The sequence below is a fragment of the Trichomycterus rosablanca genome, chromosome 1, assembly GCF_030014385.1.
Source record: "Trichomycterus rosablanca isolate fTriRos1 chromosome 1, fTriRos1.hap1, whole genome shotgun sequence".
Classification (NCBI taxonomy): Eukaryota; Metazoa; Chordata; class Actinopteri; order Siluriformes; family Trichomycteridae; genus Trichomycterus; species Trichomycterus rosablanca.
Window position 1 is genome coordinate 3239039 of NC_085988.1, and position 22186 is coordinate 3261224.

The window sequence follows — 22186 nt, forward strand, 5'->3', positions numbered from 1 at the left end:
CCCTAGTAACCCTAGAATAAGGAAGAGCAGACTACATGGCTAGTGAGGCCTGGTATGGTATAATTGTGTTAGCATACATGCTAAGTCTAAATTCTGTCATTGTAGCTAAATTAAAACCATTATTAGTTATCTGTCATCATATCTGAGGTAAATGTTAATGTTCCCAATATGGCTGACCACACTGCATTGTGTTAGCATACATGCTAAGTGTAAATTCTGTTATTGTAGCTTAATAAAAACCATTATTAGTTATCTGTCATTATATCTGAGGTAAATGTTACTAGTGTGACTGACCACACTGCATTGTGTTAGCATACATGCTAAGTGTAAATTCTGTCATTGTAGCTGAATAAAACCATTATTAGTTATCTGTCATCATATCTGAGGTAAATGTTAATGTTCTTAATATGACTGACCACACTGAATTGTGTTAGCATACATGCTAAGTCTAAATTCAGTTATTGTAGCTAAATTTAAACCATTATGAGTTATCTGTCATCATATCTGAGGTAAATGTTAATGTTCTCAATATGACTGACCACGCTGAATTGTGTTAGCATACATGCTAAGTATAAATTCTGTTATTGTAGCTAAATAAAAACCATTATTAGTTATCTGTCATCATTTCTGAGGTAAATGTTAATGTTCCCAATATGACTGACCACACTGAATTGTGTTAGCATACATGCTAAGTCTAAATTCAGTTATTGTAGCTAAATTTAAACCATTATGAGTTATCTGTCATCATATCTGAGGTAAATGTTAATGTTCTCAATATGACTGACCACGCTGAATTGTGTTAGCATACATGCTAAGTATAAATTCTGTTATTGTAGCTAAATAAAAACCATTATTAGTTATCTGTCATCATTTCTGAGGTAAATGTTAATGTTCCCAATATGACTGACCACACTGAATTGTGTTAGCATACATGCTAAGTCTAAATTCTGTCACTGTAGCTAAATAAAAACATTATTAGTTATCTGCCATCATATCTGAGGTAAATGTTAATGTTCTCTATATGACTGACCACACTGAATTGTATTAGCATACATGCTAAGTCTAAATTCTGTTATTGTAGCTAAATAAAAACATTATTAGTTATCTGTCATCATATCTGAGGTAAATGTTAATGTTCTCAATATGACTGACCACACTGAATTGTGTTAGCATACATGCTAAGTATAAATTCTGTTATTGTAGCTAAATAAAAACCATTATTAGTTATCTGTCATCATTTCTGAGGTAAATGTTAATGTTCCCAATATGACTGACCACACTGAATTGTGTTAGCATACATGCTAAGTCTAAATTCTGTCACTGTAGCTAAATAAAAACATTATTAGTTATCTGCCATCATATCTGAGGTAAATGTTAATGTTCTCTATATGACTGACCACACTGAATTGTATTAGCATACATGCTAAGTCTAAATTCTGTTATTGTAGCTAAATAAAAACATTATTAGTTATCTGTCATCATATCTGAGGTAAATGTTAATGTTCTCAATATGACTGAACACACTGAATTGTGTTAGCATACATGCTAAGTCTAAATTCTGTCATTGTAGTTGAATAAAAACATTATTAGTTATCTGTCATCATATCTGAGGTAAATGTTAATGTTCTTAATATGACTGACCACAATGATTTGTGTTAGCATTAATGCTAAGTGTGAATTCTGTCATTGTAGCTCAATAAAAACCATTATTAGTTATCTGTCATCATATCTGAGGTAAATGTTAATGTTCTCAATATGACTGAACACACTGAATTGTGTTAGCATACATGCTAAGTCTAAATTCTGTCATTGTAGCTGAATAAAAACCATTATTAGTTATCTGTCATCATATCTGAGGTAAATGTTAATGTTCTGAATATGACTGACCACACTGAATTGTGTTAGCATACATGCTAAGTCTAAATTCTGTTATTGTAGCTAAATAAAAACATTATTAGTTATCTGTCATCATATCTGAGGTAAATGTTAATGTTCTCAATATGACTGAACACACTGAATTGTGTTAGCATACATGCTAAGTCTAAATTCTGTCATTGTAGTTGAATAAAAACATTATTAGTTATCTGTCATCATATCTGAGGTAAATGTTAATGTTCTTAATATGACTGACCACAATGATTTGTGTTAGCATTAATGCTAAGTGTGAATTCTGTCATTGTAGCTCAATAAAAACCATTATTAGTTATCTGTCATCATATCTGAGGTAAATGTTAATGTTCTCAATATGACTGAACACACTGAATTGTGTTAGCATACATGCTAAGTCTAAATTCTGTCATTGTAGCTGAATAAAAACCATTATTAGTTATCTGTCATCATATCTGAGGTAAATGTTAATGTTCTGAATATGACTGACCACACTGAATTGTGTTAGCATACATGCTAAGTCTAAATTCTGTTATTGTAGCTAAATAAAAACCATTATTAGTTATCTGTCAAAATATCTGAGGTAAATGTTAATGTTCCCAATATGACTGACCACACTGACTTGTGTTAGCATACATGCTAAGTCTAAATTCTGACATTGTAGCTGAATAAAACCATTATTAGTTATCTGTCATCATATCTGAGGTAAATGTTAATGTTCTCAATATGACTGACCACACTGAACTGTGTTAGCATACATGCTAAGTCTAAATTCTGACATTGTAGCTGAATAAAACCATTATTAGTTATCTGTCATCATATCTGAGGTAAATGTTAATGTTCTCAATATGACTGACCACGCTGAATTGTGTTAGCATACATGCTAAGTCATTGTAGCTCAATAAAAACCCTTATTATAAACCATTATATATCAGCCATGCTTCAGCAGCTTCTAACTCCTGGCAGACCAGTTTTTTGGTGGTTGCCCTGATGAAATGTTCTGTCAGCAGAAGGAAACAGTTTGACCTTTAAAAAGAGACCACTGTTCCATACACTTTTTAATGGATACTCTAAAACTAGTCCTATTTATATTAACACAAAGAAGTCAGCAGCCTCTCTAGTGTGATTTATTCATCAGGGTTTAATCTACAGGGTTTGTTACAGGATGAACCACATCATAAACACAGCAAAATATTTTATTATTTCTGAATAAATGTATTGTGAATTATAATTATAAGAGGACCACGACCTTGATCAGGGTTAATAAAGCTGAATGAATGAATGTGGTGCTGTTATCAGTCCTCACACTGCAGTCCAGTAGAGGCGCTAATAAACCTGAACATCAACCAGCTCAATTCATACAGAAGAAGGAGAAGCTGCAGCAGCTGGTGTGTTTGTACTAAACTGAATCATCTGTAAGTAAATTATTTACTTATTTATTTAATACACTTTGATTATGAACTACAATCTAATTATTAATAAAATAAGCGTCCATAATAAAATATCACTGTGAGGATTTGAGGAGCTTTAACTTCCTTTTCACACAAACTACTAGCTGCTCCGCTAACCGTTAGCATCACACATGATTCAGTACTGATGAACCGATTCGATTGAACCGATCTAGCTAAATGAATCAATTGATCAGAACTTAATCTAACATTTTAATAGAAACACATCGAGTTTTATTTTGTATTTAAATTTTCCTCCAAGAATAAATAAGTACATCTATCTATCTTTGTATTAGATCTTTAATAATGCAGTCAGCAGAAGAGAGACACGACACCGCCATGGATCTACAACATGAAGAATTCCAGAAGATTCTAATAAAAGAGGAAGAAGATGAAGATGAGGACGATTATTTCTTCTGTAAGTAAATATGGAGCGATGTGTCACTAATCAGTAGAAATAATAAGAGAATGTGGATAGTGGGATTAGAACCTATACTGTACCGTACTGTCCTGAGGAGAATTGCTGCTGATTGGAAAACCAAACCCACAATCTTACATTTCCTCCAGTTGTTGAGTTTCTTCTTCACATATTGATGGAATTTCAGGTGAAAGATCTTTAATCCCTGTGAAAGTCACATCTGAGGAACACCTCACCCCAGTGGATCAACAGTGTGGAGGTTTCCAGATGAAGCCTGTGAAGAAGGAAGAACCTGAAGATACAGATGAACTCAGTAAGACTTTTTTAATCTTGAGTTTTATTTCTTGTAGCATTTTCTTACTAGCTCTGTTACTCTAATACCATTACTAGTACCCCTGCCACCACTATTACTACTATTATTGTGACGCCTACTGGTGTGTGGCGTAGTCGCCACGCTTGTCGCCACTGCTCACTCGCATCGCCACTTCCCGCTTGCTCGTGTCTCCGCCATTTCTTCTTGCCACATAAAATTAGTCCAAAAATAAACACTCAATTAACCCAAACAACATTATAGACACACTAAAATTCACCTTTCTGACAACACCCCCCCCGCCCCCGCCCCGTGTTTTTTTTTTTTACCCCTTTTGTGACGCACCCACACTCTTTCCCCAGGTAATAATGGACTGGCCCCAGCTTTTCGGCCATAACTATGTTTGTACTGACCTGATTGCAATGTCTGAGTTCCTCTTAGCCACCTGGAAAGCATAGTATAATCTATTATGGTGCTTCTGGATTAAATCATATAGGTCCAGTGGGGTGGTAAAAGCAGTCTTAGTCTTAATCACCAAGCTGGGCAAGCTGTAGCCTAGTGGTTAAAGTACTGGACTAGTAATTAGAGGGTCGCTGGTTTAAGCCCCACCACTGCCAGGCTGCTGCTGTTGGGCCCTTGAGCAAGGCCCTTAACCCTTAATTGCTCAGACTGTATACTGTAACTGTAATGTAAGTCGCTTTGGGTAAAAGGCATCTGCTAAATGCCAAAAATGTAAATGTAAAAATGTAAAATCACCCCTTTCTCCAACATCTCTGCCAGCAGGGCTTTCATCTCCTTATACATGATTGGGGGTAAGGGACGGAACCTCTCTCGAATAGGCATAGCCTCTCCTGTTAGGATTCGATGCTGAACAGCGTCAGTTCTACCAAAATCTTTTTCACCAGTCGTGAAAACCTCGTTCCACTTATGCAACAGAACCTGGAGTTCACCTTGCTGTTGGGGAGATAAGTCTGGCCTCTCACCTAAGGAGTCAATCCCAGGTCACGACTCATCCATGGTAATGGGAGCTGCAGCCTCCACAATACTTACATTTATTTGTCCATCTGCCTCTGAGGTCAAGCCCAGTTCCTGCTGTCCAGACACATCAGCTTTACCCACTCTGAAAAGCTGGCCTAGTTTCTGGTAACGCCCTACTGATAGGACATAAGGGTTTAGGTTACAAATGCACACCGGAATTCTCCCACGGCCTACCATTGCTATAACCCTCACCACTGCGATTGCATGAGGTCCAGGCAAGACCTCCACCAACCCTCAGTAGTCTGTCTCACACAGCCCCAAACTTCTATTTCAACTCCTTTTAGGTATTTTTGTGCCCTGATGACTGGAGGGTCAGACATAACCCATATACCCATCCCTCAGGGTGGTCACAGTAATGCGTTGGCAAACTGCAAAGGCTGGTCTCCACAGATTCCGGAGTCTAGAGCTTGTGCCAACATTCAGATATAACATACCAACCAGGAAAGGGCTTGAAAGATGATCATCGTCAACAAGGACTACACCCCAACCAGAAATCTTCACACCCCCAATCTTAAAATCCATCACGGCATAGCCAGAGTAGGGTGTGGTCAAACCATTTGCTGCTCTGAGTGTAAACACTGTAGAAGCTAGTCTGTTACTTGATCTACCCAAAAAGTGTTGATTAAACAAACTCTGCCGCATCAAAGTGACTTGAACTCCAGTAAGCTTAACTCCATCTACAAATACTTCAGCCACTGGACAGTTACCAATAAATGTGTCAGTGGCCCCAAAGTGCTCATCTGGTCCCACCGCTTGGACCTCAGCAGTGAGCTGATTTAGTTTAAAGTCTGCGTAACTCCAGATACATTCCTACAGTTTCTTGCAAAATGGCCTGCCAGTTTACATTAGTAACAGATGGGTTTACCTTCTTGATCCCATCGATCAGAATGGGACTGGATTCTCCGTCGGCCTTCAAAGGAACCACCAGCTGGGGGCATATGTTGAGCTGGAGGGCTTACTAGGGGCTTCAATTCACGAAGCAGCTCTTGTCCATCCTTTCATCTGCTCCTTCACCTCACTCATAAGTTCTTGTTTTAAAGCTTGTCTCCAGTCATCTCTTAGAGGGTGGGGCTTAGCACTCCAACACTCACCATGGGTAATGGGCTTAGTGAAAAATGTATTTCCTTTTTAACATTTACTAAGAATGTTTATTTATATAAATATATTTTATTATTTTCTGCTTCAGAAATGAAGAACGATTTCTCCTGCTCCTCATCTCCACATTCCTGTACGACCCAAAATCAGCTCCACAATCACATCAAGAGCTGCAGTGGTGATAAATATGATGCGCTGGTGAAATCTGAGACTGAACATGAAGATCTGACGCCCACCAGAAGCTCCAGTAATCAGCAAACGTCCTCTGATCCTGTCAGCATTAACACGTCTCACCAGGGGAAACAGCAAGAAGGAAACGTCTGCTCACATTGTGGGAAGAGCTTCAGGTTCAAGCGTGGTCTCAGAATCCACCGGCGCATTCACACCGGAGAGAAACCATATCCGTGCTCACAGTGTGGGAAGAGATTTAATCAAAACAGTCATCTTAAACGACACCAGCGCATTCACACTGGAGAGAAACCCTATCAGTGCTCAGAGTGTGGAAAGAGTTTTAATAAACAGAGTCATCTTAAACGACACCAGCGCATTCACACTGGAGAGAAACCGTATCAGTGCGCACAGTGTGGGAAGAGTTTTAATCAACAGAATGTTCTCAAAACACACCAGCGCATTCACACTGGAGAGAAACCGTATGAGTGCTCACAGTGTGAGAAGAGATTTAATCACCCGAGTGATCTTAAATTACATCAGCGCATTCACACTGGAGAGAAACCGTATCAGTGCTCACAGTGTGAAAAGAGTTTTAATACACAAAGTCATCTCAAAAATCACCAGCGCATTCACACTGGAGTAAAACCATATCAGTGTGCACAGTGTGGGAAGAGTTTTAATCACCAGAGTGCTTTCAAAATTCACCAGCGCATTCACACTGGAGAGAAACCGTATCAGTGTGCACAGTGTGGGAAGAGTTTTAATCACCAGAGCGCTTTCAAAACCCACCAGCGCATTCACACTGGAGAGAAACCGTATCAGTGCTCACAGTGTGGAAAGAGTTTTAGTAAACAGAATGTTCTCAAAGCCCACCAGCGCATTCACACTGGAGAGAAGCCGTATCAGTGCTCACAGTGTGGAAAGAGTTTCAATCAACAGAGTGCTCTCAAAACCCACCAGCACATTCACACCGGAGAGAAACCATATCAATGCTCACAGTGTGGAAAGAGTTTTAATACACAGAATGTTCTCAAAAATCACCAGCGCATTCACACTGGAGAGAAACCATATCATTGTTCACAGTGTGGGAAGAGTTTTAATACAATGAGTCATTTCAAAACCCATCAGCGCATTCACACTGGAGAGAAACCATATCAGTGCTCACAGTGTGGGAAGAGTTTTAATACACTGAGTCATCTCAAAACCCACCAGCGCATTCACACTGGAGAGAAACCTTATCAGTGCTCACAGTGTGGGAAGAGCTTTAATCAACAGAATAATCTTAAAGAACACCAGCGCATTCACACTGGAGAGAAACCGTATCAGTGCTCACAGTGTGGGAAGAGTTTCATTCAACAGAGCAGTTTCATAAACCACCAGCACATTCACACTGAAGAGAAACCGTATTGGTGCTCACAGTGTGGGAAGAGTTTTAAACGACAGAGTAGTCTAAAAAAACACCAGCGCATTCACACTGGAGAGAATATCAGTGCTCATAGTGTTGGTAATGCTTAGCTTGTGTCACATCATATTGTACCAAATAAAATAATAGTTTCATTTTTTTTATCCATAAATACCAACACAATCAGCAGGTTTTATTATTAATGTAGCAGCAGTTGCAATGATGTTTAACATGTGCTCAGATCTTGTTGTTACTTCCATTTCATCTATTCAAAATGTAGCATATACTGAGTTTTGTTTATATTGTTTTTTTTCTATTGAATGTACAATGGACCCTTGAGTTATGAACGGTTTACCATAATAACATTTTGGGTTACAAGCGATCTTTTTGAACGCTTGTACGAACAAATTTTGGATTACGAAGCGAAATTCGCGATGCTTGTGACGTCACGAACAAGTTGATTCTGACCGTCTCTCTCTCTGTATACAGTGCCTTGCAAAAGTATTCAGCCCCCTTGAACTTTTCAACCTTTTGCCACATTTCAGCCTTCAAACATAACGATATGAAATTGTAATTTTTTGTGAAGAATCAACAACAAGTGGGACACAATCGTGAAGTAGAACGAAATTTATTGGATATTTTAAACTTTTTTTAGAAATAAAAAACTAAAAAGTGGGGCGTGCAATATTATTCAGCCCCTTTACTTTCAGTGCAGCAAACTCACTCCAGAAGTTCAGTGAGGATCTCTGAATGATCCAATGTTGACCTAAATGACTGATGGTGATAAATAGAATCCACCTGTGTGTAATCAAGTCTCCGTATAAATGCACCTGCTCTGTGACAGTCTCAGAGTTCTGTTTAAAGCGCAGAGAGCATCATGAAGACCAAGGAACAAACCAGGCAGGTCCGAGATACTGTTGTGGAGAAGTTTAAAGCCGGATTTGGATACAAAAAGATTTCCCAAGCTTTAAACATCTCAAGGAGCACTGTGCAAGCGATCATATTGAAATGGAAGGAGTATCAGACCACTGCAAATCTACCAAGACCCGGCCGTCCCTCTAAACTTTCAGCTCAAACAAGGAGAAGACTGATCAGAGATGCAGCCAAGAGGCCCATGATCACTCTGAATGAACTGCAGAGATCTACAGCTGAGGTGGGAGACTCTGTCCATAGGACACAATCAGTCGTACACTGCACAAATCTGGCCTTTATGGAAGAGTGGCAAGAAGAAAGCCATTTCTCAAAGATATCTATAAAAAGTCACCTGGGAGACACACCAAACATGTGGAAGAAGGTGCTCTGGTCAGATGAAACCAAAATCGAACTTTTTGGCCACAATGCAAAACGTTATGTTTGGCGTAAAAGCAACACAGCTCATCACCCTGAACACACCATCCCCACTGTCAAACATGGTGGTGGCAGCATCATGGTTTGGGCCTGCTTTTCTTCAGCAGGGACAGGGAAGATGGTTAAAATTGATGGGAAGATGGATGGAGCCAAATACAGGACCATTCTGGAAGAAAACCTGTTGCAGTCTGCAAAAGACCTGAGACTGGGACGGAGATTTATCTTCCAACAAGACAATGATCCAAAACATAAAGCAAAATCTACAATGGAATGGTTCACAAATAAACGTATCCAGGTGTTAGAATGGCCAAGTCAAAGTCCAGACCTGAATCCCATCGAGAATCTGTGGAAAGAGCTGAAAACTGCTGTTCACAAACGCTCTCCATCCAACCTCACTGAGCTCGAGCTGTTTTGCAAGGAAGAATGGGCAAAAATTTCTGTCTCTCGATGTGCAAAACTGATAGAGACATACCCCAAGCGACTTGCAGCTGTAATCGCAGCAAAAGGTGGCGCTACAAAGTATTAACGCAAGGGGGCTGAATAATATTGCACAGCCCACTTTTCAGTTTTTTATTTCTAAAAAAAGTTTAAAATATCCAATAAATTTCGTTCCACTTCACGATTGTGTCCCACTTGTTGTTGATTCTTCACAAAAAATTACAATTTCATATCGTTATGTTTGAAGCCTGAAATGTGGCAAAAGGTTGAAAAGTTCAAGGGGGCTGAATACTTTTGCAAGGCACTGTATATACAGTGAGCGAACATTCACACAGCAGACGGTGTTTTTCCGGTGTTTTCTTTATAATTTTATAAAATTCTATATTAAAATGTCCCCAGAGAAGCTGCAGAGAAAGCGTTTTGTTGTTGTTGTATAATTACTCCTGCCAGTAGCTGTCACTGTGTATCAGACAGAGGGGACAGTGAGTAAGAGAGAAGAAGGAAGTTATTCTTTTATAAAATTACACCTACAAAATACAACGCTATTAAAATAAAGGAAATAATACGAAAGAAAGTAAATAATAATTTAAGATTTAAGGGCAAATATACTTGTATTTATAACAAAAAAGACCATTTAAGACATTAGAAAGGTTGGGTAAGGGGGTGGTTTGAGCCCTTCGGAACCAATTAAATTCGTAAGTCAAGGGTCCACTGTACGTCAGTAATTTTGAAGGTTTACAATGAATAAATGTGATTGTAATGGTGAAACATCAACATGAAAGTTTTATTTTATTGCATTTTATCTAAATGTGGCTAAGAATAAATAAAATGGTTTAGATTGTTTTCACTACGAGTCAGTGTATGTAATTGTTAAAAGATTCCTGATTGTAAGAAGTGCTGATTTATTAGGAAGCGATCGTTTAGATTTAATAGTATTTTTGAAAGAAGCTGGGTGCTTGGACCGTGGTCGAAACAGGACTGAATCTTTCCGGGATCAATAAAAAGGGTGAGAAATTTTATATATGTGAAAAACAAGTTTCATAAGTGGGTATTAGTGGGTATAAAGTGTCCATTAAATGCTGAAAATGTAAAGTTTCCTAAGCGGGTTAGAAGTGACAGTCACTACAGTCATATTCCAATACACCTCAGCATAGGGGTCACAAAACAGCCCTTCAGGATACCTATAGCCTTAGCAGACCACCTCTTGACTTTCTCGGTCATCACTGGTTGCCTTAGTAAAAAATGGTTTATACAGGTGCACCAGGTAATGGTCTGCTATAGGCCTTCTTGACATTGGCATATAGCAAGTCCAATGCCTTATTATGCCTGAGTAGGGCAGCTGGTATCATATCTGAAAGTGGCCAGAATGTAGAAGAGATAAGAAGGAATAAAATCCCCAGTGATAAGAAGAAGAAGATATACTTTATTTGTCATATATACATATACAGTTGTACTGTACAATGAAAATCTTTCTTCGCATATCCCAGCTTGTTTGGAAGCTGGGGTCAGAGCGCAGGGTCAGCCACCTTACAGCGCCCCTGGAGCAGACAGGGTTAAGGGTCTTGCTCAAGGACCCAACAGTGGCTGCTTAGCAGAGCCTGGATTTGAACCGCCAATCTTCCGGTTGATAGCCCAAAGCTCTACCCACTAGGCTACCACTGTCCCTAACAAGTCTTAACACACAGGTCTTGCGGGTGGCGATTCTGAGAAGAAGGCTGTGCACCTACATATGTATGTGACGATTTAACTGTTTTTGGCTACAAGGAATGAGATGTTAGCTGGCATGCTGGCATGTTGTGTCGTCTCGGCCCATTGGTTTGAATGGCCTGAGACTAACTCTGTTAGTTTAGTAGAGCAGTGGGTGGGGACAACAGATAACATAATCACTGTCTAACCAATAGTTTGATCTCAGAATCCTGTCTACTTAGGCAGCTGCTTAGGAAGGCAGTGGCCTGCAAGACAGTTCAGTAAGTTTTGAGACAGACCCACAGTTTCCATTTTCAAGACCAGATTGGAAATATATTTATTTACTCTGGCTTTGTATTAGTCTATTCAAACCAGGGATGTACGTATATAAATGCTGCCCTCAGAGGTGGAATAATATAATTAAAAGTCCCTTTGGATGAAATTGTTTTAAATCATGATCGTGCGGGTTAAATCAAATATGTGGGTATAGTGGGTATAGTGCACAGCATCATGAGGCTGTCTGTGAAGTGTTTGGCATGTTCTTCCCATGTCAGAGTTGATTTATTGTGGTTTTGGGTTTGCTGTGATTGACTCTGAGCTTATAAACCATGTAAAGTGTTGATGTGCTGCTCAGCAGTCAGGATTGAATTGAGTAAGTGAACTTGGGTGAGGATGAGTGATTATATCAGCATGTTATTAGAATGAATGAATGAATGTGCTGTTATCAGTGCTCACACTCCAGTCCAGTAGAGGCGCTAATAACCCTAAACTCTAAACATCATTCACCTCCATTCAAACCAAAGGGATGTAGCAGCTGATCTGTTTGTACTAAAGTCAATCTTCTGTAAGTAAAATATCCATGTGTTTATTTATTACACCTTCATTATTAACTCCATTCTGATGATTCATTAGAGCTCATCATAAAACAGCGGGAGGATTTGAATCGTTTTCACTCCCCTGTGATTTAAATACACAAACTGCTAGCTGCTCAGCTGTTAGCATCCAACATGATTCAGTACAGATGAACCGATTCAGCAGAATGAATCAATCGATCGAAACTTATTCAGAGCTTCTTTATAAATCTTTAACAGTTTTGTTTAAATACATCAAGATCGTTTAGCATTGTTTACAGATGATTTTATAGCGAATAATTGAAATAAATAAAGCAGAAATAAAGTTGATGTATCTGTTATTAGATGTTTAATAATGGAATCAGCAGCAGTGAGACACGTCGCTCCTGTAGATCTACAACATGAAGAATTCCAGAAGATTCTAATAAAAGAGGAAGAAGATGAAGATGAAAGTTTCTTCTGTAAGTAAATATGGAGCAATACACCACTTTTACACCAGTGTGAATATGGGATTAGAACCTATACTGTACCGTACTGTAGTACCAAACCCACAATCTTACATTTCCTCCAGTTGTTGAGTTTCTTCTTCACATATTGATGGAATTTCAGGTGAAGGAACCTTAATCCCTGAGGAACACGTCACATCTGAGGAACACCTCACCCCAGTGGATCAACAGTGTGGAGGTTTCCAGATGAAGACTGTGAAGAAGGAAGAACCTGAAGATACAGATGAACTCAGTAAAGTATTTTTGTGATCTTGAGCTACGTAACATATTTTATTTAATAAAGTATCACTAGTCCTGCCACCACCATCATCACTAATACTACTAATACTACCTACTACTACCACTTCTTCTACCACCACTAATAATACCATCATCATCATCACTAATACTACCATCATCTCTAATACTACTAATACTACCATCACCACTAAAACTACCATCATCACTAATACTACCATCATCACTAATACTACCGTCATCACTAATACTACCATCATCACCAATACTACCATCATTATCACCACTAATACTACCATCATCACTACTATCACCACTAATACTACCACCATCACCACCACTACTACCATCATCACTAATACTACCATCATCACTACTATCACCACTAATACTACCACCATCATCACCACTACTACCATCATCACTAATACTACTACCTTCATCACTAATACTACCACTCCTACAACCACTAACACTACTACTCTTACCATCACCACTACCACCATCATCATTAATACTACCACCACCACTTATACTACTACCACTAATACTAATACTACTACCGTCATCACTAATACGACTACTACTTCCACCACCACTAATACTACTACCCCCACCAGAAATAAACAAGTTTTTTCTGCTTTTTGTGTCCATTTTCCTGTACAGCCCAAGATCAGCACCACAATCACATCAAGAGCTGCAGGGATGTTAAATATGATGCACTGGTGAAATCTGAGACTAAACTTGAGGATCTGACGCCCACCAGAAGCTCCAGTAATCAGCAAACGTCCTCTGATCCTGTCAGCATTAACACGTCTCACCAGGGGAAACAGCAAGAAGGAAACGTCTGCTTACATTGTGGGAAGAGCTTCAGGTTCCAGAGTGCTCTTAAAATACACCAGCGCATTCACACTGAAGAGAAACCGCATCAGTGCTCACAGTGTGGAAAGAGTTTCAATCAACAGAGTGCTCTCAAAGCACACCAGCGCATTCACACTGGAGAGAAACCGTATCAGTGCTCACAGTGTGGAAAGAGTTTTAATAAACAGAGTAATCTCAAGATACACCAGCGCATTCACACGGGAGAGAAACCTTATCAGTGCTCACAGTGTGGGAAGAGTTTTATTAAACAGAGTGATCTGAAGATCCACCAGCGCATTCACACGGGAGAGAAACCATATACGTGTTCTCATTGTGGAAAGAGTTTTAGTCAACAGTTTAATCTCAAGATACACCAGCGCATTCACACAGGAGAGAAACCGTATCAGTGCTCACAGTGTGAGAAGAGTTTTAATAAACAGAGTGAGCTGAAGATCCACCAGCGCATTCACACTGGAGAGAAACCATATTTGTGCTCTCAGTGTGGAAAGAGTTTTATTACACAGAGTAATCTCAGGATACACCAGCGCATTCACACTGGAGAGAAACCATATCAGTGCTCACAGTGTGGGAAATGCTTTGCTTATTCATCAACCCTTAAGAAACACAAGTGTTACACATCACATTCTATCAAATAAACTAATGGTTTAATTATTTATACTTCATTAGTACTTCAACGCAATCAGAAGCAATTTGTATTTTTACACAAAACTCGTTAGTGCTGTTTTACATTTGGTTTAATTTCATATTGTACTAGATGTAACACTTAGCTACAGCTATATGTCTGTACTGTATTACGTTTTTAATTGTTTTTATTGTTTGTATTTTGTAATTTTACTCCATTCTGATGCTCACAGTGAATCACACAGCTGGGAAGCAAATAAAACCGACCGAACTATATTGTGGAGGGAGTCGTCTGTCTTTCTGCCTGTCTAGCTGAAAAAGGGGGGAAATCGTCTTAAAATACACTGTCTGTAAAGGGTTTGGCATGTTCTTCCAATGTCAGAGTTGATTTATTGTGGATTTGGGTTTGCTCTGATGGACTCTGAGCTTATAAACCATGTAAAGTGTTGATGTGCTGCTCAGTAGTCAGGATTGAATTGAGTAAGTGAACTTGGGTGAGGATGAGTGATTATATCAGCATGTTATTAGAATGAATGAATGAATGTGCTGTTATCAGTGCTCACACTCCAGTCCAGTAGAGGCGCTAATAACCCTCAACTCTAAACATCATTCACCTCCATTCAAACCAAAGGGATGTAGCAGCTGATCTGTTTGTACTAAAGTCAATCTTCTGTAAGTAAAATATCCATGTGTTTATTTATTACACCTTCATTATTAACTACATTCTGATGAATCATTAGAGCTCATCATAAAACAGCGTGAGGATTTGAATCGTTTTCACTCCCCTGTGATTTAAATACACAAACTGCTAGCTGCTCAGCTGTTAGCATCGAACATGATTCAGTACAGATGAACCGATTCATTAGAACCGATTCAGCAGAATGAATCAATCGATCGAAACTTATTGTTTAGAAATCTTTAACAGTTTTGTTTAAATACATCAAGTTCGATACTTCGAGTTCTTAGAACAAAACGACTGTTCATTGTTAATGTGAAGTTAAATAAATAAAGCAGAAATAAAGTTGATGTATCTGTTATTAGATCTTCAATAATGGAATCAGCAGCAGTGAGACACGTCGCTCCTGTAGATCTACAACATGAAGAATTCCAGAAGATTCTAATAAAAGAGGAAGAAGATGAAGATGAAAGTTTCTTCTGTAAGTAAATATGGAGCAATACACCACTTTTACACCAGTGTGAATATGGGATTAGAACCTATACTGTACCGCACTGTAGTACCAAACCCACAATCTTACATTTCCTCCAGTTGTTGAGTTTCTTCTTCACATATTGATGGAATTTCAGGTGAAGGAACCTTGATCCCTGAGGAACACGTCCCATCTGAGGAACAGCTCACCCCAGTGGATCAACAGTGTGGAGGTTTCCAGATGAAGCCTGTGAAGAAGGAGGAACCTGAAGATACAGATGAACTCAGTAAAGTATTTTTGTGATCTTGAGCTACGTAACATATTTTATTTAATAAGGTATCACTAGTCCTGCCACCATCATCACTAATACTACTAATACTACCACCATCATCACTAATACTACTAATACTACCATCATCACCACCACTAATACTACATTCATCATCACTAATACTACTACTACCATCATTACTAATACTACCATCACCACCACTAATACTACCATCACTACTAATACTACCACCATCACTAATACTACTACCACCATCACTAATACTACCATCATCACTAATACTACCACCACTACTACTAATACTACCACCACCAGAAATAAACAACAATTTCTTCTGCTTCTTGTCTCCATTTTTTGTACAGCCAAAAATCACATCAAGAGCTGCAGTGATGATAAATATGATGCGCTGGTGAAATCTGAGACTGAACATGAGGATCTGACGCCAACCAGAAGCTCCAGTAATCAGCAAATGTCCTCTGATCCTGTCAGCATTAACACGTCTCACCAGGGGAAACAGCAAGAAGGAAACGTCTGCTCACATTATGGAAAGAGTTTTAGGTCCCAGAGTGCTCTCAGAATACACCAGCGCATTCACACTGGTGAGAAACCGCATCAGTGCTCACAGTGTGGAAAGAGTTTCAATCAACAGAGTGCTCTCAAAGCACACCAGCGCATTCACACTGGAGAGAAACCATATCAGTGCTCACAGTGTGGAAAAAGTTTCAATCAACAGAGTGCTCTCAAAACACACCAGCGCATTCACACAGGAGAGAAACCATATCAGTGCTCACAGTGTGGGAAGAGATTTAATCAACCGAGTAGTCTCAATATCCACCAGCGCATTCACACTGGAGAGAAACCGCATCAATGCTTACAGTGTGGGAGGAGCTTTAATACGAAGAGTATTCTCAAAGTACACCAGCGCATTCACACTGGAGAGAAATCATATCAATGCTCACAGTGTGGAAAAAGTTTCAGACAACAGAGTGCTCTCAAAACACACCAGTGCATTCACACTGGTAGCAAACAGAGTAATCTTAAAGTACACCAGCACATTCACACTGGAGAGAAACCCCATCAGTGCTCACAGTGTGGGAAGAGTTTTAGTCAACAGAGTAATCTCAAGATACACCAGCGCATTCACACTGGAGAGAAACCGTATTGGTGCTTACAGTGTGGGAAGAGTTTTAATCAGCAGAGTCATCTTAATGTCCACCAGCGCATTCACACAGGAGAGAAACCTTATCAGTGCTCACAGTGTGGAAAAAGTTTTAGACAACAGAATGCTCTCAAAACACACCAGCACATTCACACGGGAGAGAAACCATATCATTGCTCGCAGTGTGGGAAGAGTTTTAATAAACAGAGCTCTCTGAAAATCCACCAGCATATTCACACGGGAGAGAAACCATATTCGTGCTCTCATTGTGGAAAGAGTTTTAATAAACAGAGTAATCTGAAGATACACCAGCGCATTCACACGGGAGAGAAACCTTATCAGTGCTCACAGTGTGGGAAGAGTTTTATTAAACAGAGTGATCTGAAGATCCACCAGCGCATTCACACAGGAGAGAAACCATATTCGTGTTCTCAGTGTGAAAAGAGTTTTAGTCAACAGTTTAATCTCAAGATACACCAGCGCATTCACACAGGAGAGAAACCGTATCAGTGCTCACAGTGTGAGAAGAGTTTTAATAAACAGAGTGATCTGAAGATCCACCAGCACATTCACACCGGAGAGAAACCGTATATGTGCTCTCAGTGTGGAAAGAGTTTTATTACACAGAGTAATCTCAGGATACACCAGCGCATTCACACTGGAGAGAAACCATATCAGTGCTCACAGTGTGGGAAATATTTAGCTTATTCATCAACCCTTAAGAAACACAAGTGTCGCACATCAAATTCTACCAAATAAACTAACGGTTTAATTATTTATATTTCATTACCAACATAATCAGAAGCAATTAGTATTTTTACACAAAACTCGTTAGTGTTTTTTTACGTTTGGTTAAATTTAATATAGTACTAGATGTAACCGTTAACTACAGCTATGTGTGTCTGTACTGTATTACGTTTTTTATTGTTTTTGTATGAGTTTGTATTTTGTAGTTTGGGACAGCTGGGAAGTAAATAAAACCGACTGAACTGTATTGTGGAGGGAGTCGTCTGTCTGTCTGTCTGTCTGTCTATGGGAGAAAACTCTTAGTGAGGGCAGAACAATTGTCTTAAAATACACTGTCTGTAATGGGTTTGGCATGTTCAGCCACATGAAGACCCGAACGACCAGGCTACAGAGAAGCTTTTATCCAAACTCCATTACGCTCATGAACAATTGAACACTACTGTACTGTTAATACTCGGGACACTTGCACATCAAAAACTACCTATTTCATTTATGTAATGGCATACACAGGATTTTCACCTTTACTTCCATTTCATATTTATATATTTTTATATTTTCTATAGTTTTTATATTGCACAAAACTGCACCTTTTTAAAATTACAATGTAAATTGCACATGCTAAATGTTTACAATGTTTTCTATGTTTACAGGTATGAATGTGTGTGTTAGAGAGAGAGTGAGCTGTGTGAATAAGATTGTCTGTATTGTATTTTTCGTGCACTGCAAGCATCTGTGTAACCAAAAACAAATTCCTTGTATGTGTGAGCATACTTGGCCAATAAAGCCCGATTCTGATTCTGATTCTGATGTTCTTCCCATGTCAGAGTTGATTTATTGTGGATTTGGGTTTGCTCTGATTGACTCTGAGCTTATAAACCATGTAAAGTGTTGATGTGCTGCTCAGCAGTCAGGATTGAATTGAGTAAGTGAACTTGGGTGAGGATGAGTGATTATATCAGCATGTTATTAGAATGAATGAATGAATGTGCTGTTATCAGTGCTCACACTCCAGTCCAGTAGAGGCGCTAATAACCCTAAACTCTAAACATCATTCACCTCCATTCAAACCACAGGGATGTAGCAGCTGATCTGTTTGTACTAAAGTCAATCTTCTGTAAGTAAAATATCCATGTGTTTATTTATTACACCTTCATTATTAACTCCATTCTGATGAATCATTAGAGCTCATCATAAAACAGCGGGAGGATTTGAATCGTTTTCACTCCCTTGTGATTTAAATACACAAACTGCTAGCTGCTCAGCTGTTAGCATCCAACATGATTCAGTACAGATGAACCGATTCAGCAGAACCGATTCAGCAGAATGAATCAATCGATCGAAACTTATTCAGAGCTTCTTTATAAATCTTTAACAGTTTTGTTTAAATACATCAAGATCGTTTAGCATTGTTTACAGATGATTTTATAGCGAATAATTGAAATAAATAAAGCAGAAGTAAAGTTGATGTATCTGTTATTAGATCTTTAATAATGGAATCAGCAGCAGTGAGACACGTCGCTCCTGTAGATCTACAACATGAAGAATTCCAGAAGATTCTAATAAAAAAGGAAGAAGATGAAGATGAAAGTTTCTTCTGTAAGTAAATATGGAGCAATACACCACATTTACACCAGATAGTGTGGTACAGTATGGTACAGTACAGTATGGTACAGTACAGTATGGTACAGTATGGTACAGTACAGTGTGGTACAGTGGTACAGTACAGTGTGCTACAGTACAGTGTGCTACAGTACAGTATGATACAGTACAGTGTGGTACAGTACAGTGGTACAGTACAGTGTGGTACAGTACAGTGTAGTACAGTGTGCTACAGTACAGTATGATACAGTACAGTGTGGTACAGTACAGTGTGCTACAGTACAGTATGATACAGTACAGTGTGGTACAGTACAGTGTGCTAAAGTACAGTGTGGTACAGTACAGTGTTTTACAGTACAGTGTAGTACAGTGGTACAGTACAGTGTGGTACAGTACAAAGTGGTACAGTATGGTACAGTACAGTATGGTACAGTGGTACAGTACAGTATGGTACAGTACAGTACAGTAGGGTACAGTGTGGTAAAGTGGTACAGTACAGTGTGGTACAGTACAGTGTGGTACATTACAGTGTAGTACAGTACAGTAGGGTACAGTGGTACGGTACAGTAAGGTACAGTACAGTGTGGTACAGTACAGTACAGTGTGGTACAGTACAGTATGATATAGTACAGTGTGGTACAGTGTGGTACAGTACAGTGTTGTACAGTACAGTGTGGTACAGTGGTACAGTACAGTGTGGTACAGTTCAGTGTGGTACAGTATGGTACAGTGGTACAGTACAGTGTGGTACAGTACAGTGTGGTATGGTACAATACAGTGTGGTACAGTACAGTATGGTACAGTGGTACAGTACAGTATGGTACAGTTAGTACTGAGATCACCAATCAGTGGAGATAATGAGTAACTACTAACTCTGAGAGATACAAAAACCAAACCCACAATCTTACATTTCCTCCAGTTGTTGAGTTTCTTCTTCACATATTGATGGAATTTCAGGTGAAGGAACCTTAATCCCTGAGGAACACGTCCCATCCGAGGAACACCTCACCCCAGTGGATCAACAGTGTGGAGGTTTCCAGATGAAGCCTGTGAAGAAGGAAGAACCTGAAGATACAGACGAACTCAGTAAAGTATTATTGTGATCTTGAGCTATGTAACATATTTTATTCAATAAGGTATCACTAGTCCTGCCACCATCATCACTAATACTATCATCATCACTAATACTACTACCACCATCACTAATACTATCATCATCACTAATACTACTACCACCATCATCACTAATACTAATACTACTACTCCTACTACTCCCACCATCACTAATACTGTCATCATCACTAATACTACTACCACCATCATCACTAATACTAATATTACTACTCCTACTACCACTAACACTACTACTCTTACCATCATCACTAATACTACCATCATCACTAATACTACTAACACCACTCCTACTACCACCACCAGAAATAAACAACAGTTTCTTTTTCTTTTGTGTCCATTTTTGTACAGCCCAAAATCAGCTCCACAATCACATCAAGAGCTGCAGTGATGATAAATATGATGCGCTGGTGAAATCTGAGACTGAACATGAGGATCTGACGCCCACCAGAAGATCCAGTAATCAGCAAATGTCCTCTGATCCTGTCAGCATTAACACGTCTCACCAGGGGAAACAGCAAGAAGGAAACGTGTGCTCACATTGTGGGAAGAGCTTCAGGTTCCAAAGTGATCTTCAAACACACCAGCGCATTCACACTGAAGAGAAACCGTATCAGTGTTTACAGTGTGAGAAGAGTTTTAATACACAGAGTCATCTTAAACAACACCAGCGTATTCACACTGGAGAGAAACCATATCAGTGCTCACAGTGTGGAAAGAGGTTTACTCAACAAAGCAATCTCAAAGCACACCAGCGCATTCACACTGAAGAGGAATCATGTCAATGCTCACAGTGTGGAAAACGTTTCAGTCAACAGAGACATCTCAAAGTCCACCAGCGCATTCACACTGGAGAGAAACCATATCAGTGCTCACAGTGTGGAAAAAGTTTTAATCAGCAGAGTCATCTTAATGTCCACCAGCAAATTCACACTGGAGAGAAACCCCATCAGTGCTCACAGTGTGGAAAAAGTTTCAGTCGACAGGGTGCTCTCAAAACACACCAGCACATTCACACTGGAGAGAAACCATATCAGTGCTCACAGTGTGGAAAAAGTTTCAGTCGACAGGGTGCTCTCAAAACACACCAGCGCATTCACACTGGAGAGAGACCCTATCAGTGCTTACAGTGTGGGAAGAGTTGTACCAAACAAAGTGATCTTAAAGTCCACCAGCGCATTCACACTGGGGAGAAACCATATAAGTGCTTACAGTGTGGAAGAAGTTTTAATCAGCAGAGTCATCTTAAAGTACACCAGCGCATTCACACTAAAGGGAAACCCAATCAGTGCTCACAGTGTGGACAGAGCTTCAATAAACAGAGCTCATTGAAAATCCACCAGCACATTCACACTGGAGAGAAACCATATCAGTGCTCACAGTGTGGAAAACGTTTCAATCATCGGAGTACGCTAAAAGTCCACCGGCGCATTCACACTGGAGAGAAACCATACCAGTGCTCACAGTGTAAAAAGAGTTTCAGCCACCTGAATTCTTTCAAAACACACCAGCGCATTCACACTGGAGAGAAACCATATATGTGCTCTCAGTGTGGAAAGAGGTTTACTCAACAAAGCAATCTTAAAGAACACCAACGCATTCACACTGGAGAGAAACTGTATCAGTGCTCACGGTGTGGGAAGAGTTTTAATGAACAGAGTGATCTCAAGATACATCAGCGCATTCACACGGGAGAGAAACCGTATCAGTGCTCACAGTGTGGGAAATGCTTTGCTTATTCATCAACCCTTAAAAAACACAAGTGTCGCACAT

General features: G+C 39.3%; 1 pseudogene; it reads left to right on the plus strand.

The window, feature by feature from the left end:
• LOC134316935 (uncharacterized) overlaps positions 1-18188 on the plus strand; it is a 75384-nt pseudogene extending 57196 nt beyond the window's left edge.
• Positions 18189-22186: the final 3998 nt, after the last annotated feature.